General features: G+C 38.0%; 1 protein-coding gene across 14 annotated transcripts in view; it reads right to left on the bottom strand.

Moving 5' to 3' along the window:
* Positions 1-14,347, bottom strand: part of Tbc1d5 (TBC1 domain family, member 5) — a 529,632-nt gene that overhangs the window by 472,691 nt on the left and 42,594 nt on the right. For 4 of the 14 annotated variants that reach the window (XM_087567207.1, XM_087567204.1, XM_087567208.1 and 1 more), the window contains one exon: positions 8,212-8,342. The gene's annotated coding sequence lies outside the window, so the exon portion shown is untranslated. 14 annotated transcript variants of the gene reach the window in all.

Raw genomic sequence — 14,347 nt, forward strand, 5'->3', positions numbered from 1 at the left:
CAGCTGAAATCTTCTTCCAACTTGATAAGTTTCCATAAAGCTTATCCCAAGACACCTTTCAATTACAGAGTCAAAGGGTTTCCAGAAACAAAACTAAGAATGACCCATTTCATCTTTCTCTACATTGCCATGTTATTAAAGCACTTATGCCTAAATCCTCTTCAAAGTATAAATTATTTAAGAAATGTAAAAACTCTGTTCTCTACTATGAGTGCTCACAATGTTTTATTTTGTACTGCCTGCCCTAAGTATGAATGCCAAAACTTCTAGTCACGCCCTGTGCATATCTTTTTACATGTTCACAAGCACACTTGATCTGTCATATCAATTATTAGCAGTTGGTGCACTGATGCCTTATGACCTTTATACAAGTACTTACCTTGCAAGCACTTCAGTTTCTTACAGAGTATTTAAGAAAATACTTTCTAGAAATACATCTATTCTAGCATTCAATTACCTATCTACAGACTAACTAAGACACCGATGTCGCTATTTCTAACATTTTTCTACATCACATTATCCAGGCCCCAGTTACATCTTTTAATATACCATTTCTTTTGGCAGTGTTTTAAAATCTAAATATTGTACCTGGACACTTATTTAATATATTTGGTTGAAACATTTGAAAAAGTGAACCTTGGTTTTAAATAGAATATAAGAAACTGGGTCAAATTTAGGGCTTAGAAGAATTTCAGATTCCTTAGTATAATAATATAAGCACAATAAAAGCCCTGTATAAATAGCCCATTAATTCAAAAGGGCATAAAATATATATGCTCTCACTTTGTGATGTCAAATAGTAGATGCAGAAGGTACTGAAAATCAGGTCTACTTTCATTTATTCACACACCATTCAAGGAATGCTACAGAGATATGATCGATTACAACATAGTGCTTGCCTTCGAGCAGTTCAGAGTAAAATGTAGACAAGTAGAAACAAACCATCATGGTAGGAAAGAGGATTTGCTTCCAGTTATGGGATGATAAACTTTGTGAAGGATATGCCTAACAAATATTATCTTCTAAAAGCAAATCCACTAAACTATGAAAATAAGCACAGGAAAAAAGTGTAAAATCAACAAAATCAAACAGAAAAAAAAAAATAGAAGATGGCGGGGGCTGTATTTTCACTTTCCTATGCTTCCATAGCCAGCATGTAGCATTCCTGCTGTCGGGGTTTTCTCTTTGCTGTGCCAGAGACCGACAGAAAGCCTCTTACGTACTAGGTCTGTGTTCGACCTCCCAAGCTAAAAATCCTAGCTCTGTTCTTATAAAATAAAGATTTTCCCATCAATTGTTAAAGCCAAATTTTGACCAATTGAATACTGTTAAAGATATTAGAAATTTCAAAATTAAAACTGAAATAGTACCACTAATTTGTATTACTTAATGTATTAAATAATATGTAAAAGATCAAAAGAATCCAAGAATTCACAATACAGTACTCTCTTAAGAAACACTCTAGATTTGAGAGAAATTATTTTATTAAAGATAGGATTTGAAAACACATTTAGAAAAAATATTTTGAAAATTAAAAGATTATTAGATCAGATCTTTCATCCAAGTCTGGAAAAGAACTAACAACTGATTAGTCTTCCCTATGCCTACACAAACATTTATGAAATGGCACAAAAATTTCTCCAAGAGCATATGGATTTTAAGTAAAAAAATTACTAAAGCCATAAACAATCACTGACTTTTATTTCAAACAGCTCCCATTCCATAAAGCTTTGATCTTTATGATAAATCCAACAATGTTTCATTTGATGTACTATAACTTGATAGACATTTCAATTTAAAGAATTACATCTTCCTTAAGCTCCCTCATGATGATCCATACTGTAGACTACAATTTACTTAGCAGTAGCCTGAATTCCAATTAAATATTTTCTGAGGTGTATAATGATCTACTATGAAAGCCATAAATATGTTTCAATTAGTCAGAAAAGCCCTCTTAAGAGGAGGAAAATGCAAAGATCAAATCAGCACCAACATCTACCTCCAGGGGCCAACAACTGAACTTCAGTGAACGGCGGTATTTAAAAACTTAGTATTTCATACAAAACACTCATGCTTTTAAACAATAACATAAATTGTTTTCATCATTAGACTTGGCAATTCTAAATACACAAAACTTTCTAGTTACCCATTTTTCCACTTCCTGTTGCATACCAAGTCCCACTGGACTGGGGTTAACTAACCCTAAAACGGAAAGTGGGTAGTCAGATACTGACTGACATCTCAGCACTCTACCATCATACTGCGCAATCGCAGGAAATTCATTTGACCTCTTTAAACTTCATTTCTTCATCATGACAAAAAGAAGATAATAATCATTTATTGCACATGTTTTAAAAATAAAACAATACAAGGCAGGGTGGTGCATGCACTTAATCTCAGAATTCCTGAAGCAGAGGCTAGCAGGGTTCAAGAAGTCTGGTCTACAAAGTGAATTCAAGGGCAGCTAGCCAGGACCACAGGACTAATGCTTTTAAAAGAAAAAGGAGGAAGAGGGGGAAGAGGGGGAAGAGGGGGGAGAGGGGGAAGAGGGGGAAGAGGGGGAAGAGGGGGAAGAGAAGAAGGAAGAGGAGGGGTGGTAAAGGGAAAGGAGAGGGAGGACGAGGTAAGAGGCAGAGGAGGAAGAGAAGGCGGAGAGGCAAGAGGAGGAAGAAGAACAATGTATACAGTATCATACCCAAAATTAAATGTCCCATAAATCATAAGTTATTTTTAAACTACGTGGGTTGCAATTCATAAACTTCTTAAAATAAGATTTAACATAACATCCCCTTGTGCAGATTCAGGGCAGTAACGACACAAGGAAACCACCAAACCAGTTCCCTCCCTTTTGCCTCATCACTTAATAAGGTTCTTAGTAAAGCCGAGGAGTAACAATACAGATGGCAACACTGAGCAGTCATGTCTAAAATGAATGAATCTTTACAAACGCTCTCATAGCACAAGGCACACTCCCCTCTTTAAAAGGCTGTTACACAGAGCTGGCACGCAAGTTTAATAAATGTTTGATGAAGAGAAGCAAGTCAGTAAGGCAGAACACGCTGAATGTAGAGCCACTCCCAACATCACTGTTTTGTACACAGTCCTACCAATCCTCAACTGCCCCTTACTTTTATACTAAAATTAGAAATATCTATAAAACCAAGTTACTAGTAACAGGCAGAAACAAACCTCAAGTTCTGGACTTGAACAAAAATAAATTCTGACCACAGCAGAAGAGCTCATTCCAGTCCCAAAGCAGCACATTATCTGCTGTCCATTATTTAATTTCAAAGGGGTTTTAGAGTAGGGCTGTCCCTGGACCAGATGAAACAGACCAGGGAAGCTTGTGCTTTCTTACCAAGTTTTCTGCCTCCCAGCAGCTGAGTCAGAATCAGTGCAGAAATGTACTTTTCACACTACTACTTATAAACCTCAGCCATGAAGCCAAAAAAGGGGACAGCCTTGTCAAGCAGTAGCTGTGGTTACATGGACAAGTCGCTGATGTTACAAGTAAGAGAATCTGATCTTTTGCATACTAATCATCTCCTTTAAAGGGATTTTTTAATTAGTCTGAGACTAATAAAGAAGCTCAATTCTTCAAGTAGTTAACACAAAGTCTTCTCTGGCTAAAGTATATCCAGGAAAAAAAAAATGTTTCATCTTTTCACCACACAGTACCAAACAATAAAGACAATGAAGAAGCAAAAAACAAAGCAAAACAAAACAAACAAAAACCTGACTTAAAAAGAGTAGTAGTTTCCTTTCCGGCCTAAATAAACTTCCCTGGAACGTGCCTTTGCCTTTGCTACTGGGCTAAGTAAGGTGCGGTGTCGCAGCACTGGGGAGGGTGTGCAGATAGCTAGCAGGTGTTACAGTGTATCGCAAAACCATGTGAAATGATCAGAATGACAACCAGCACTAGCACAGTGACATCAGTCATCACTCAGCTTCTCAGCTTCCTCGGGGCCAGAATAAATAATTTAACAACTCTCTAGCTTCCAATCATTAATTATTTCCTTTGCATACAAACCACATTATAACTCTGATAGGTTCAGTGGAATAAAACACACAATAGGAATATTTTCCAAATACTGGATTATCTGTCCATATGTAAATACAAATATCTACCAAGTGACACAGTGCAGATGTAGTGAGGTTTGAGGGTGATTATGTAATAGACAAAGTGAATGGGCAAACAAATACAGAGCTTAGCAGGAGGAAGAAAGGAGCCAGTGGGCTCCCATACACCTGACCTAAGGGAGACTCTAGGCTCAGGACATGAGGCTATAAACTCTAGCCAGGATCTTAAGGTAGGCTGACTGACTTAACTGAGGTCAGGCCAGAACTTGTACCACACCTTTTCTTTAAGAACAGATTCACTGCTGTTCCCAAAGAGAAAGAACAAAAAATTATAACTGACACATATGGGAAAATATCACACAAATTGAACTTAATATACAAGGCAATAAGAATCTTTTGAAAGTATCTTAGTGGGTGTTTTAAATTCATTTATGAAAAAATTACAAATTCTAGTAACTATGAAAGAAAAAATAAGTCTAAAAATGAAAGAATACACCCCCAAATCTTATAAGGGCATTAAAAGGTGTTTACTAGTCAGAGAGAGAGAGAGAGAGAGACAGACAGACAGACAGACAGAGACAGAGACAGAGACAGAGACAGAGACAGACAGAGACAGAGACAGAGAAAACAAAAATCACATCCTAAATTCCATTTTATGTGAGCCTGCTAGCCTTGATAAGCGAACATCAGCATTTGTGATGAGAAGAGAAAGGCCACCTGAATACAGCCTGTATTTCACTGTTATGTCCGCATCTGCTTATTACACAGCATAAACATTTTCAGCTTCCTGAAACTACTGATAGAGGAGAAAATGGCCAAAACGTATGCATCTATCTTATCTTTTCTTCTAACTTCTGTAAGAACTCCTACCAGTGAAAGAATACAATCAATAACAGTTTACTCTCTTGCTAAAATGCTATTCTTTTTAAATGTTTAAAAAGTATACATTTTCAATAATGATTTCATTATTGTTACCTTAGAGCACATAACTACCTGGGAACAAAATCATACCCTTAACAATAAGCAAATTTATGTCTTACGTACACACAGATCAAGTGAGGAACTAGAAGTTAAGACAGATTTCTAGCAGGCAGACATAGGAAAAGAGGCCAAAGAGAGTCAAGTGAATATGTACACTTCCAGCTTCTTTACCCTCTTAACGAGAAGAAGATCTAGAAGGCTCTTTGTACTACCAAAAGGGGTAGGACAGGCCGACTGGTCAACTAAATTTAAGCCTGGGACCAGACATGTTTACAACAAGCTGTGGCCTTCTCAGCATCTCAAAACTGACCAACTCTAATTTAGGGGACAAGGACTCATTTCACCCCAGGAAACACTTAAAGCCCAGCCCTCCCGGGGAAAAGCAGATTTGTCATCTCTCTGTTTTACAGGGAGACTTGTTCTATATGTAAGTAAGTGTATGTGTGCAGTTCCTCTCCCTTAATAAACTTATCTGCTGCTTCTTGCTGAGATATTTTTCCTGCCTTTAACTATTTAATAGGCAGAGAAAACGAACCTAAACAAGGACCCTGGAAGGTAACATAAGCATCTATATTGTTTGTTAAATAAACCAATAGCACACAAATTAGTCTCCCCTGGACGTAAATAAAGTGAAAGTATAAATATCAGATACAATGTATTTTAAACATATTTTTCTTAAAACATTTTAAAATAAAGATTTTATATAAGGAGATAGGAATTTTACCAACAGACTGGAAGGAAGGTCTGGTCTGGTAATAAAATACCAGACCCAAAGCAACTTACAAAGAGTCTACTTGGTCTTAACAGTTCTAGAGGGTTAGAGTCCAAAATCACAGAAGAGAGGCAAAAGGCAGGCGTGGTGGCTGGAAAGGGACAAGAAGAGCTCACACTGTGAACAGGAGAACAGAAGCAGAGAGCAGACTGGAAAACTGGAGTCTTTCCATTCTCAATACCCGCCCCAGTGGTACGCCCTCCAACAAGCACCTTGAGTGCATCGACAAGCAGTCACCAGCCGTGGACCAGGTGCTCAAACATGGAAGCCTGGGAAAGATGCTCTCATTCACATAGCACACTGACCTTTGTAATCAAAATGTGGAGAGACTCCTCCCCACACATTTGTGTAGACATCTGTATCGAAAGTATGCTAGGCATTCATTGCAAAGATAAAAGTAAAAATATTACCACGTCGTGAAATATTACAGAACAGTGAAAAGGTTTTAAAAATCAGATATCATGTCTCATATTTAGTAAAAAGTTTGGGATATTCACAGTACATGTTTTTAAATAAGTGGTTCCAACATTTGCTCAGAGAAAAAATATTAGGAACTTAACCCCCAAGTCCATGACTCTAACTATTTGAATAGATCTGTTATTCATTAGCATATTCTTTTCAATTTTCTTCATATAAAATGTCAAACATCTATTTATTTAAGAAAACAAGGGAATCTTAGAAAGGACTGAAAGAGCTTGAAGGGGCTTGAGACTCCATATGAACAACAATGCCAACCAAGCCGAGCTTCCAGGGACTAAGCCACTACCCAATATACATGGACTGACCCTGGGCGCCAACCTCATAGGTAGCAATGAATAGCCTAGTAAGAGCACCAGTGGAAGGGGAAGTCCTTGGTCCTGCCAAGACTGAACCCCCAGTGAACGTGATTGTTGTGGGGAGGGAGGTAATGGGGGGAGGATGGGGAGGGGAACACCCACAGAGAAAGGGAGGGTGAGGGGTTAGGGGGATGTTGGCCCAGAAACCGGGAAAGGGAATAACAATTGAAATGTAAATAAGAAATACCCAAGTTAATAAAGAAAAAGAAAAAGAAGAAGAAGAAGAAGAGGAAGAGGAGGAGGAGGAGGAGGAGGAGGAGGAGGAGGAGGAGGAGGAGGAGGAGAAGAAGAAGAAGAAGAAGAAGAAGAAGAAGAAGAAGAAGAAGAAGAAGAAGAAGAAGAAGAAGAAGAAGAAGAAGAAGAAGACGAAGACGACGATGACGATGACGACAAAGAAAACCCACAAGTAAGATTTTAGATATATTTAATAAAACACTTAAAAATCCAGCACTGTGAGGAAACTGAGCTTTCTGCAGGTATCTGAATCTGACTACCTCATTTCTTTATCTAGTTATTTCATATTTTTGAGAATTCCATATACAAGTACTATCATTTCCACGTCTCCCTGTAACCTATCCCCCAATTCCCTTTCTTCATGGAACTTGGCAAATACCATCTATAGCTAAAAACAAGTAAGATGCTTTCCAGTAAAATTACATCTCCATACAAGAGTTCAAAATACTCTCTGTTGTTTTTCTTTAAAGAAAACAACATAACCACTGATAATTGTCACAAAAACTAGCAAAAAGTAGCAGCCATCTGATTTAAAGATTTACTGGCTTATTGTCTTAAAAGAAAAAAATCATATCCGACTTATACTGACATTTTCTATCTGAAGCGTGCTGTGCAGTATTGTGATTAATCTCATAAATATACGAGATATGCTTGAATTCTAGCAGCTCTAACTGGCATGAACTTAAAACAATGAAGTAATCACACCTATTAAACAATGTAGCTTTAAGGACATTTTAAAGTTTATACAGTGAAATAATTATAGCATCTCTTCCTAAGTCCTTGAGTCTCTCATGAGGGTTTTTGTATACACTGAGCTCAGGGCAGCTTAATAGAGGCAATGGGGGACAAAGTAAAAAAAGAAGGACGAGGAGGACGAGGAGGACGAGGAGGACGAGGAGGACGAGGAGGACGAGGAGGAGAAAGAAGAAGAAGAACAACAACAACAACTACTACTACTACCACCACCACCTAAGATATGTAATGATAGGGAGGGTATAAAAAAAGAACTTGGTACACTCAATAAATAACTTTACTAAGTCTTCAATGAAGGACATGGAGTCAAGAAAAAGTACAATTAGCCCAATTTTAATTTTAAAAATTACTAATATGCTAATAATATCTTGAAAATTACTAATATTAAATTTGAATCAAAATATATGATGGCAGAAAAAGGAATCCTTAAAATCATTTACCTTGGTTATACAAATATTATTGCAAGGCAAAAAAAAAGAAAAGAAAAAACAAAACACAAACAACAAAATACTTCAATAACTTCAGAACAATATTAAGTAAATTAATTACCCTTACAGAGTACATCAATAAGGTGAGATACAGCTGGAAGCATGGAAGCTGCCTTAGTTCTCTTTCTGTTGCTGTGACAGGATGCCATGACCAGGGAACTGCAGACTTGTAGCTTCAGAGGTTGGCATCCATGAGCACTGTGATAGGAGCATGGTAATAGGGAGGCAGGCATGAGAGAGAATGGGAACAGTAGCTGAGAGCTTACATACTGCATGAAGCAGATAGAGCTAAAAGGCTAACTGGAAACGCATGACTTTTGAAACCTCAAAGCCCAGTAACACCTCTCCTCCAACAAGGCTGCACTTCCTAATCCTTCCCAAATGGTTCTACCAACTGGGGACTAAGTGTTCAAGCATATGAGCCTACAGGGCCACTTTCATTCAAATCATCAGTAGCTGACTTCATTTGGACCTTCCAATAATAATTTATCAGTAACAGCTTCAAGACATTTCTTAGTCTACTGAACCTTTCACCTTGAAGAACAAGGCATATGGTATACTTTTTGGCTGCTATTCTTTGTATAAACAGCTTACATTAAAAGAATTATTTTTTCCTTCTATCTCATTTAAATAAATACAAATTAACAAAACTGTTAAAAGAGGCAACAGGTTCTTCAATGACATCATGGGCTCTTTGGAAGGAGATGCAAATAAACATTTATTCGCTTCCAATGGAGCACTACAGATCGAAGGCCAAGACCAGCTTGGTGAAAAAATGTTTACTGGGTTTACTTACAAAAGCATGGATAATTCAAAAGCAGCTATACCACCAGGAAGTCCCCTAAAGACTAGGCAGATCAAGCACATCATACAAGACTGAGAGCTGCACCACTGAGAGCCCCACTAGGTAATACAGGAGCATCTACACTACAAAAAGAGTACCTACGACTACTTACATCTTACAAAACATGGAAAGGGGACCCTCCTAAAGATCCTCTGAAGATCTAGGAATCAAAGAACCTCCTTTGCCCTCTATACGGAAATATTAATAGGTTCCATCTGAAGGACTGCTTGACGTGATCACAGCTGCTCTGATTCAACAGCAATGGTTATGTCTAACCTAACTACATAGGAAAGAAATCATTAACATCTTAACTCAAGAGGATGACAAGTATCTTTTAAGACAATATACTGTAAAACTCAGATATTTTCCTTAAGTCTGAAAACATGCTAAGTTTTCATAAGATTAAAAAAAATGCTCTTATTACAAGCAATGACTGGAGCACAGGCTAATGTTAAGAAATCTTCATTCTTCTCTTTCTAGAACTTTGCTCTATCGACCCTGACACACAACAGCATCTACTAGATGTGTCAATATGTATAACTTATATAATACATCAAAAAAAAGTGTTGTTAATCTTAATTCACTTTCCTGCACTCTAACAATTACCTGGATAATTTATAGTGAATGAGCATACATTTGGCTAAAAGTCTGAAGTGAAGAACAGAAGGAAAAGGTAGAAGAACTACCATTGATGAGAGAAACAAGGAAGAGTGAGAAAGGAAGAAAAAGCCAGAATTGTCTTTTAAGAATCCAATTCTCATTAAAAGGATTCACTTCTGTCATAATGTCATTAATCTCTTAATTGAGGCAAAGTCCTCATGACATGTATCTAAAACCGGGCTTTATTACTCAGTACTACTACATGGAGGATTAAGTGTTAAAATGCAGAACTTTGAAGCACACATTTAAATCATAGCACTGGTTCAAAATCAAACTCTCTTGACTCTTCTGCAATTAAGCCTCAACATGAAAACATTAATAGCCCTAGGAAAATATCATTAACATTTTATTCAAATATATCTCACTATATATTCTAATCTATCACATACTAACACAAATAGAATTAAAATAAGAAATAATGAACCTTTATAACTAAAGATACTTATGCTATCCCTTATCTATCTCATTTTTCTATTTTGTTTATGTTCTTCCTCATTTAAGAAACACTATTATTTTATACAGACATTAATAAAAATAATGCAATTCCTGTTCTTCCTAAAAAATCAATAAAATTAAAATATGGTATAAAAGGTACCCCAGTAAAATATGTTGAAAGTATGAGGAGTTACTGCTAGTCATCCTCACAGAAACAGTCATATCTTCTCACGCAGTGTCAGCTTTGTCCCTGAGACAAGCCAGCCAAGATCAGAGTGTAAATACTTGGCATATTGGTTACCAGGGCTGCCTTCAACTCCGGTGCTGTCATCACTGGCCTCCCTTCCACTATCTGCACATTCCACTATAACTGCACCCATAAAAAGCTGCACCGGAGAGTCAAGGCTGGGAACAGGAAACCTATCATAAACAAGAAGGCTATGTCCACTTTGAAGAGCAAGATCCCACTAATATCAAAACTGCCAAGTATACTGGCATCAAGAAGGTGGTAAAGGAGACATCAGAGAGCACCCTTCAGGGCATCCTGGGTTATTCTAAGGGCTAGGCTGTCTCCTCTGACTTTCACAGCAGCAATATCCCTCTTCTGCTTTTGATGCTGCAGCTTGTATTGCTATCACTGACCATTTGCCAAGTTCGTTCCCTGCTACGACAACAAATCTGTTTACAGAGACAGACGGTGACCCTCAAGGTCCACATGGCCTTCAGTGGGTAAGAAGCTCTTGCTCACCCACCCCAGCAAGAACACAGGAGGATGAGAGAAACCTTCAGTGCTGACAAGTTCTTGCTAGCCCTTAACCCCTAAACACAGCCTTTTACTTCACTGTTGCTATACCAGACCCTCAGAAAAAGGAGGGACACTTAGCAATCCCTGCTCTCTCTGAAATACCAACAACGAAGTTTACTGTACCTAACCAGAAAGAAACAGGAAAAAAGATTGCAGAAAACCCAGGGGGAAAAAAACTTTTCAAGAGCTGTACTTTGCAAGATGGGTGGAAGGAAAAAAATGTGATATAACAATGGTAGCTCTGGCCAGCCCGGGGGTGGGGTGGGGCTCCCAAAACCCCATCAAAACGATAGCTAATGATTTATTTCACAAAAAGAAAAAAGTGGAAGCAGCCAGGAAGGTAGGAAAGGAAAGAAGAAGGAAAGAAAGAAGAAAGGACAGATGGATGGAGGGAGGAAGGGTGAATGGGAGGGAAGGAAAGAAGGAAAGAAAGAAGGAAGGAAGGAAGGTGGGAGGGAGGGAGGGAAAGAAGGAAAGAAGGAAAGAAAAGGGTACTGCACTAATAAGATGTTTACAAAGGGGAGAGGGGAACAGTTCAGCAATGTGCATGCCACACAAGAATGAGGACTGTGTGGGCAGGCTTTATGTAAACTTGAGACAAACTAGAGTCATTTGGGAAGAGGGAACCTCAACTGAGAAACTGTGATCAAGCCGGTGAGGCATGTTCTAGACTGATGATTGATGTGGGTGAGCCCAGCTAATCCAAGCTACCCCAAGCATCACCCTGGTCCTGGATGCTAGAGGAAGGCAGACTGAGCAAAGCATGGGAAGCAAGCCAGTACTCAGCACCCTTCCTTGGCCCCTGCATCAGCTCTAGGTTCCTGCCCTGTGTGAGTTCCTACCTTGACTTTCTTCACTGATAGAGTATGATGTGGAAGTATAAATTGATGTCATTAATACTCCAGCTTCTGTGTAGACAATTTAAAGTGGGACAATTTAAAGTGGGATCTAGTAAATTATACAACATATCCATAAGCATGCCATACTAATGAAATTTAACTTACATAATTTGGTTCCTATCTGGTTTTGTTTCTACAGTGTTTAGTTTTGTTGTTTCCAAGCACAACATAAATACTAATAAATAATCCTAAAAGTTAGATTTGGGAGTCATCATTTTTTATTATTAAAGGCTTTTACACATCAATAAGTGCCCTAAGAAATCCCAGAACACAACACGTCCCCTTTTTTAATTTTACAAAGTATAAGTTTAATAAAGTTTTGTTTAAGAAGTCCAGAATTCACATAAACAGTAACACCAAATTTGCAGATACATAGGGAAAATCTAGTTCCAACCCAAGAAAAACTTAGTTGTCCTAAAGCATCAGTGCAGAAGGCCTTGTATCCCAGCACTAGAGAGGCAGAAGCAGAGAGCCTGAATTCAAGGCCAGCCTGGTCTACACAGTGACTTTCAGGACAGCCAGGGCTACACAGTGCTGACTTCAAACAAAACAAAATATCAGTGCAGAAACACAAATTACTTCATAGCATATTATCCACAAAATGGATGGAATATTAAGGAAATCTTTCATTCAACAAGTTCTCTGGCCATATATTTACATGTCATAAGTATAAAGGATCCAAGATATAAGCCATATTATCATAATTAGAAAGACACAATTACTTCATGCAATGTTCAATTAGGTGACAAAACTCAAGGACAGTACACTAGCCCCTCTTTCACTTGATCCTAGATTTAAATAAACCTTCCTAAAGAAATGCATGTGATATCATATGCACGAATGAAGAAGCTTTGCTAAACAACTGTTCTGTTTTTAAACTACAAGCATACCTCTACAGTTACCTAATTAAAGATACCAAGTCGTCTGTAATCGAAACACAACCTAGAAAATAAGCTTTTAAATTCTAACTGGAGCTTAATAATGTAAGTTGCCTCAAGAAAAAAAGAAAAAAAGACTATACCTGGGGTTGGGGCGGGAGGGAAGGGGAGAAAATTTAAGCTCCACTCTCAAAGATGTCTATTTTCTAACACAACACTTTATTCAGAAAATAGTATTGAAAAATGTTTTGGCAAAACTGCCAACTTTATCAACATATGTGACACATAGCACAGCTGTTAAAGAAAAAATAATATGATCACTGGAGCATTCAGCAAAATTGAAAATTCTGAAGGTTTAAACAAATGGGATTAGCTTTCAGTACAATATAAAATACCCTATCAATGACCATACTTACTGGGTGCAAACAACACAACTTATGGCAATAGTTCATTAGAGAAAAGTGTGCAACATCCACTTCACTGTGTCCAATCTGCCCGCTTGTCTTTCTGTTCCCAACAATACCCTTGTACGTACTTTCACCTTGAAAATAAATTCTAAGCACTCTGCCCTAAGTAGGATGTCTTTATCAAACCCATCCCTTCATGGCCCAGGGATCTACATGAAAGAGAAAGCAGAAATAATGTAAATCCAGAAGTGGGTAGATGATTCCAAGAACACAGAATCTTCCAGACAAGACAGTACTGATTACACATAAGAGCTCCAAGGCTTGACAACACACACAAATTCTAATGGGACAAATCTCAGTACAAAAAAATGGGAAATGGACACAAAGTCCCACCTCTAACCAAAAAGCTATTAGCTATTTGTAATTAATATGAGGTCGGAGAGGGAAAATGAGTTAACTCAATGGTGTGTCACGGGGTCTAACAACCACGCTCCAGGCCAGGTCTGTGCTGTAGAGCCGTTGGCGAATACAAACGAATTCCGTGTTCTTACGTATGCTTTCCTGTTATGGTTGAGTGGGATTTGTTTTGTGCCTTGTTTCATTGTCTGGGTTGTTTTGTTTGGACAGATAGAACATGAAGTTAGGTGGGGATGAAAGATCTGAGAAAACTAAGAGGAAGGGAAAGAACATGGCCAAAGTATTTTATATGAAAAAAGTCAAAAAGTTAAAAAAGTAAATGTAAACGTGCCTATAGTAAAGTACTACATTGCTTCATATTCATAAGATTAAGCATAATTTACAAGTAAAAGAAAAGTAAATAGTTCCCAAGAGCATCCAATATAGCATCAGCCTTTCCCAAAAGACACAGCCACCAACCTGCATGGGCTGGTGTAAAACAGTGGTCTATAATACAAACTAATTTTATCTATACAGAAAAACAAATGTACAGGAATTCTAATCCAGCAACATGGCTGCTCTGATCGCATCCAAAGACTTTCTAGGTCTGTGGGCTGGAATGTACCCTTTGAACAAACCTTTAAGATAAAATTAGTTTGTAAGAGAAAGCAGCCATGCTTGAAAGTGATGAATCAGAGAAAGAACTGACAGAATGAGTCAGAGATACAATTCCCCAACTCTCAGGAGAACAGCACAGGAAAGAGAAGCTACTTGGGAACAGAACAGGCAGAGAACTGTGGTTAAAGGGAGCTGAGTCGATGGGCATCAGCACAGGGAAGGCAGCACAGTGTAGATGAGTTACTCATGAGCTCATGCAGT

Source organism: Rattus norvegicus, chromosome 9 (genome assembly GCF_021556685.1).
Source record: "Rattus norvegicus strain SHRSP/BbbUtx chromosome 9, alternate assembly SHRSP_T2T, whole genome shotgun sequence".
Lineage (NCBI taxonomy): Eukaryota > Metazoa > Chordata > Mammalia > Rodentia > Muridae > Rattus > Rattus norvegicus.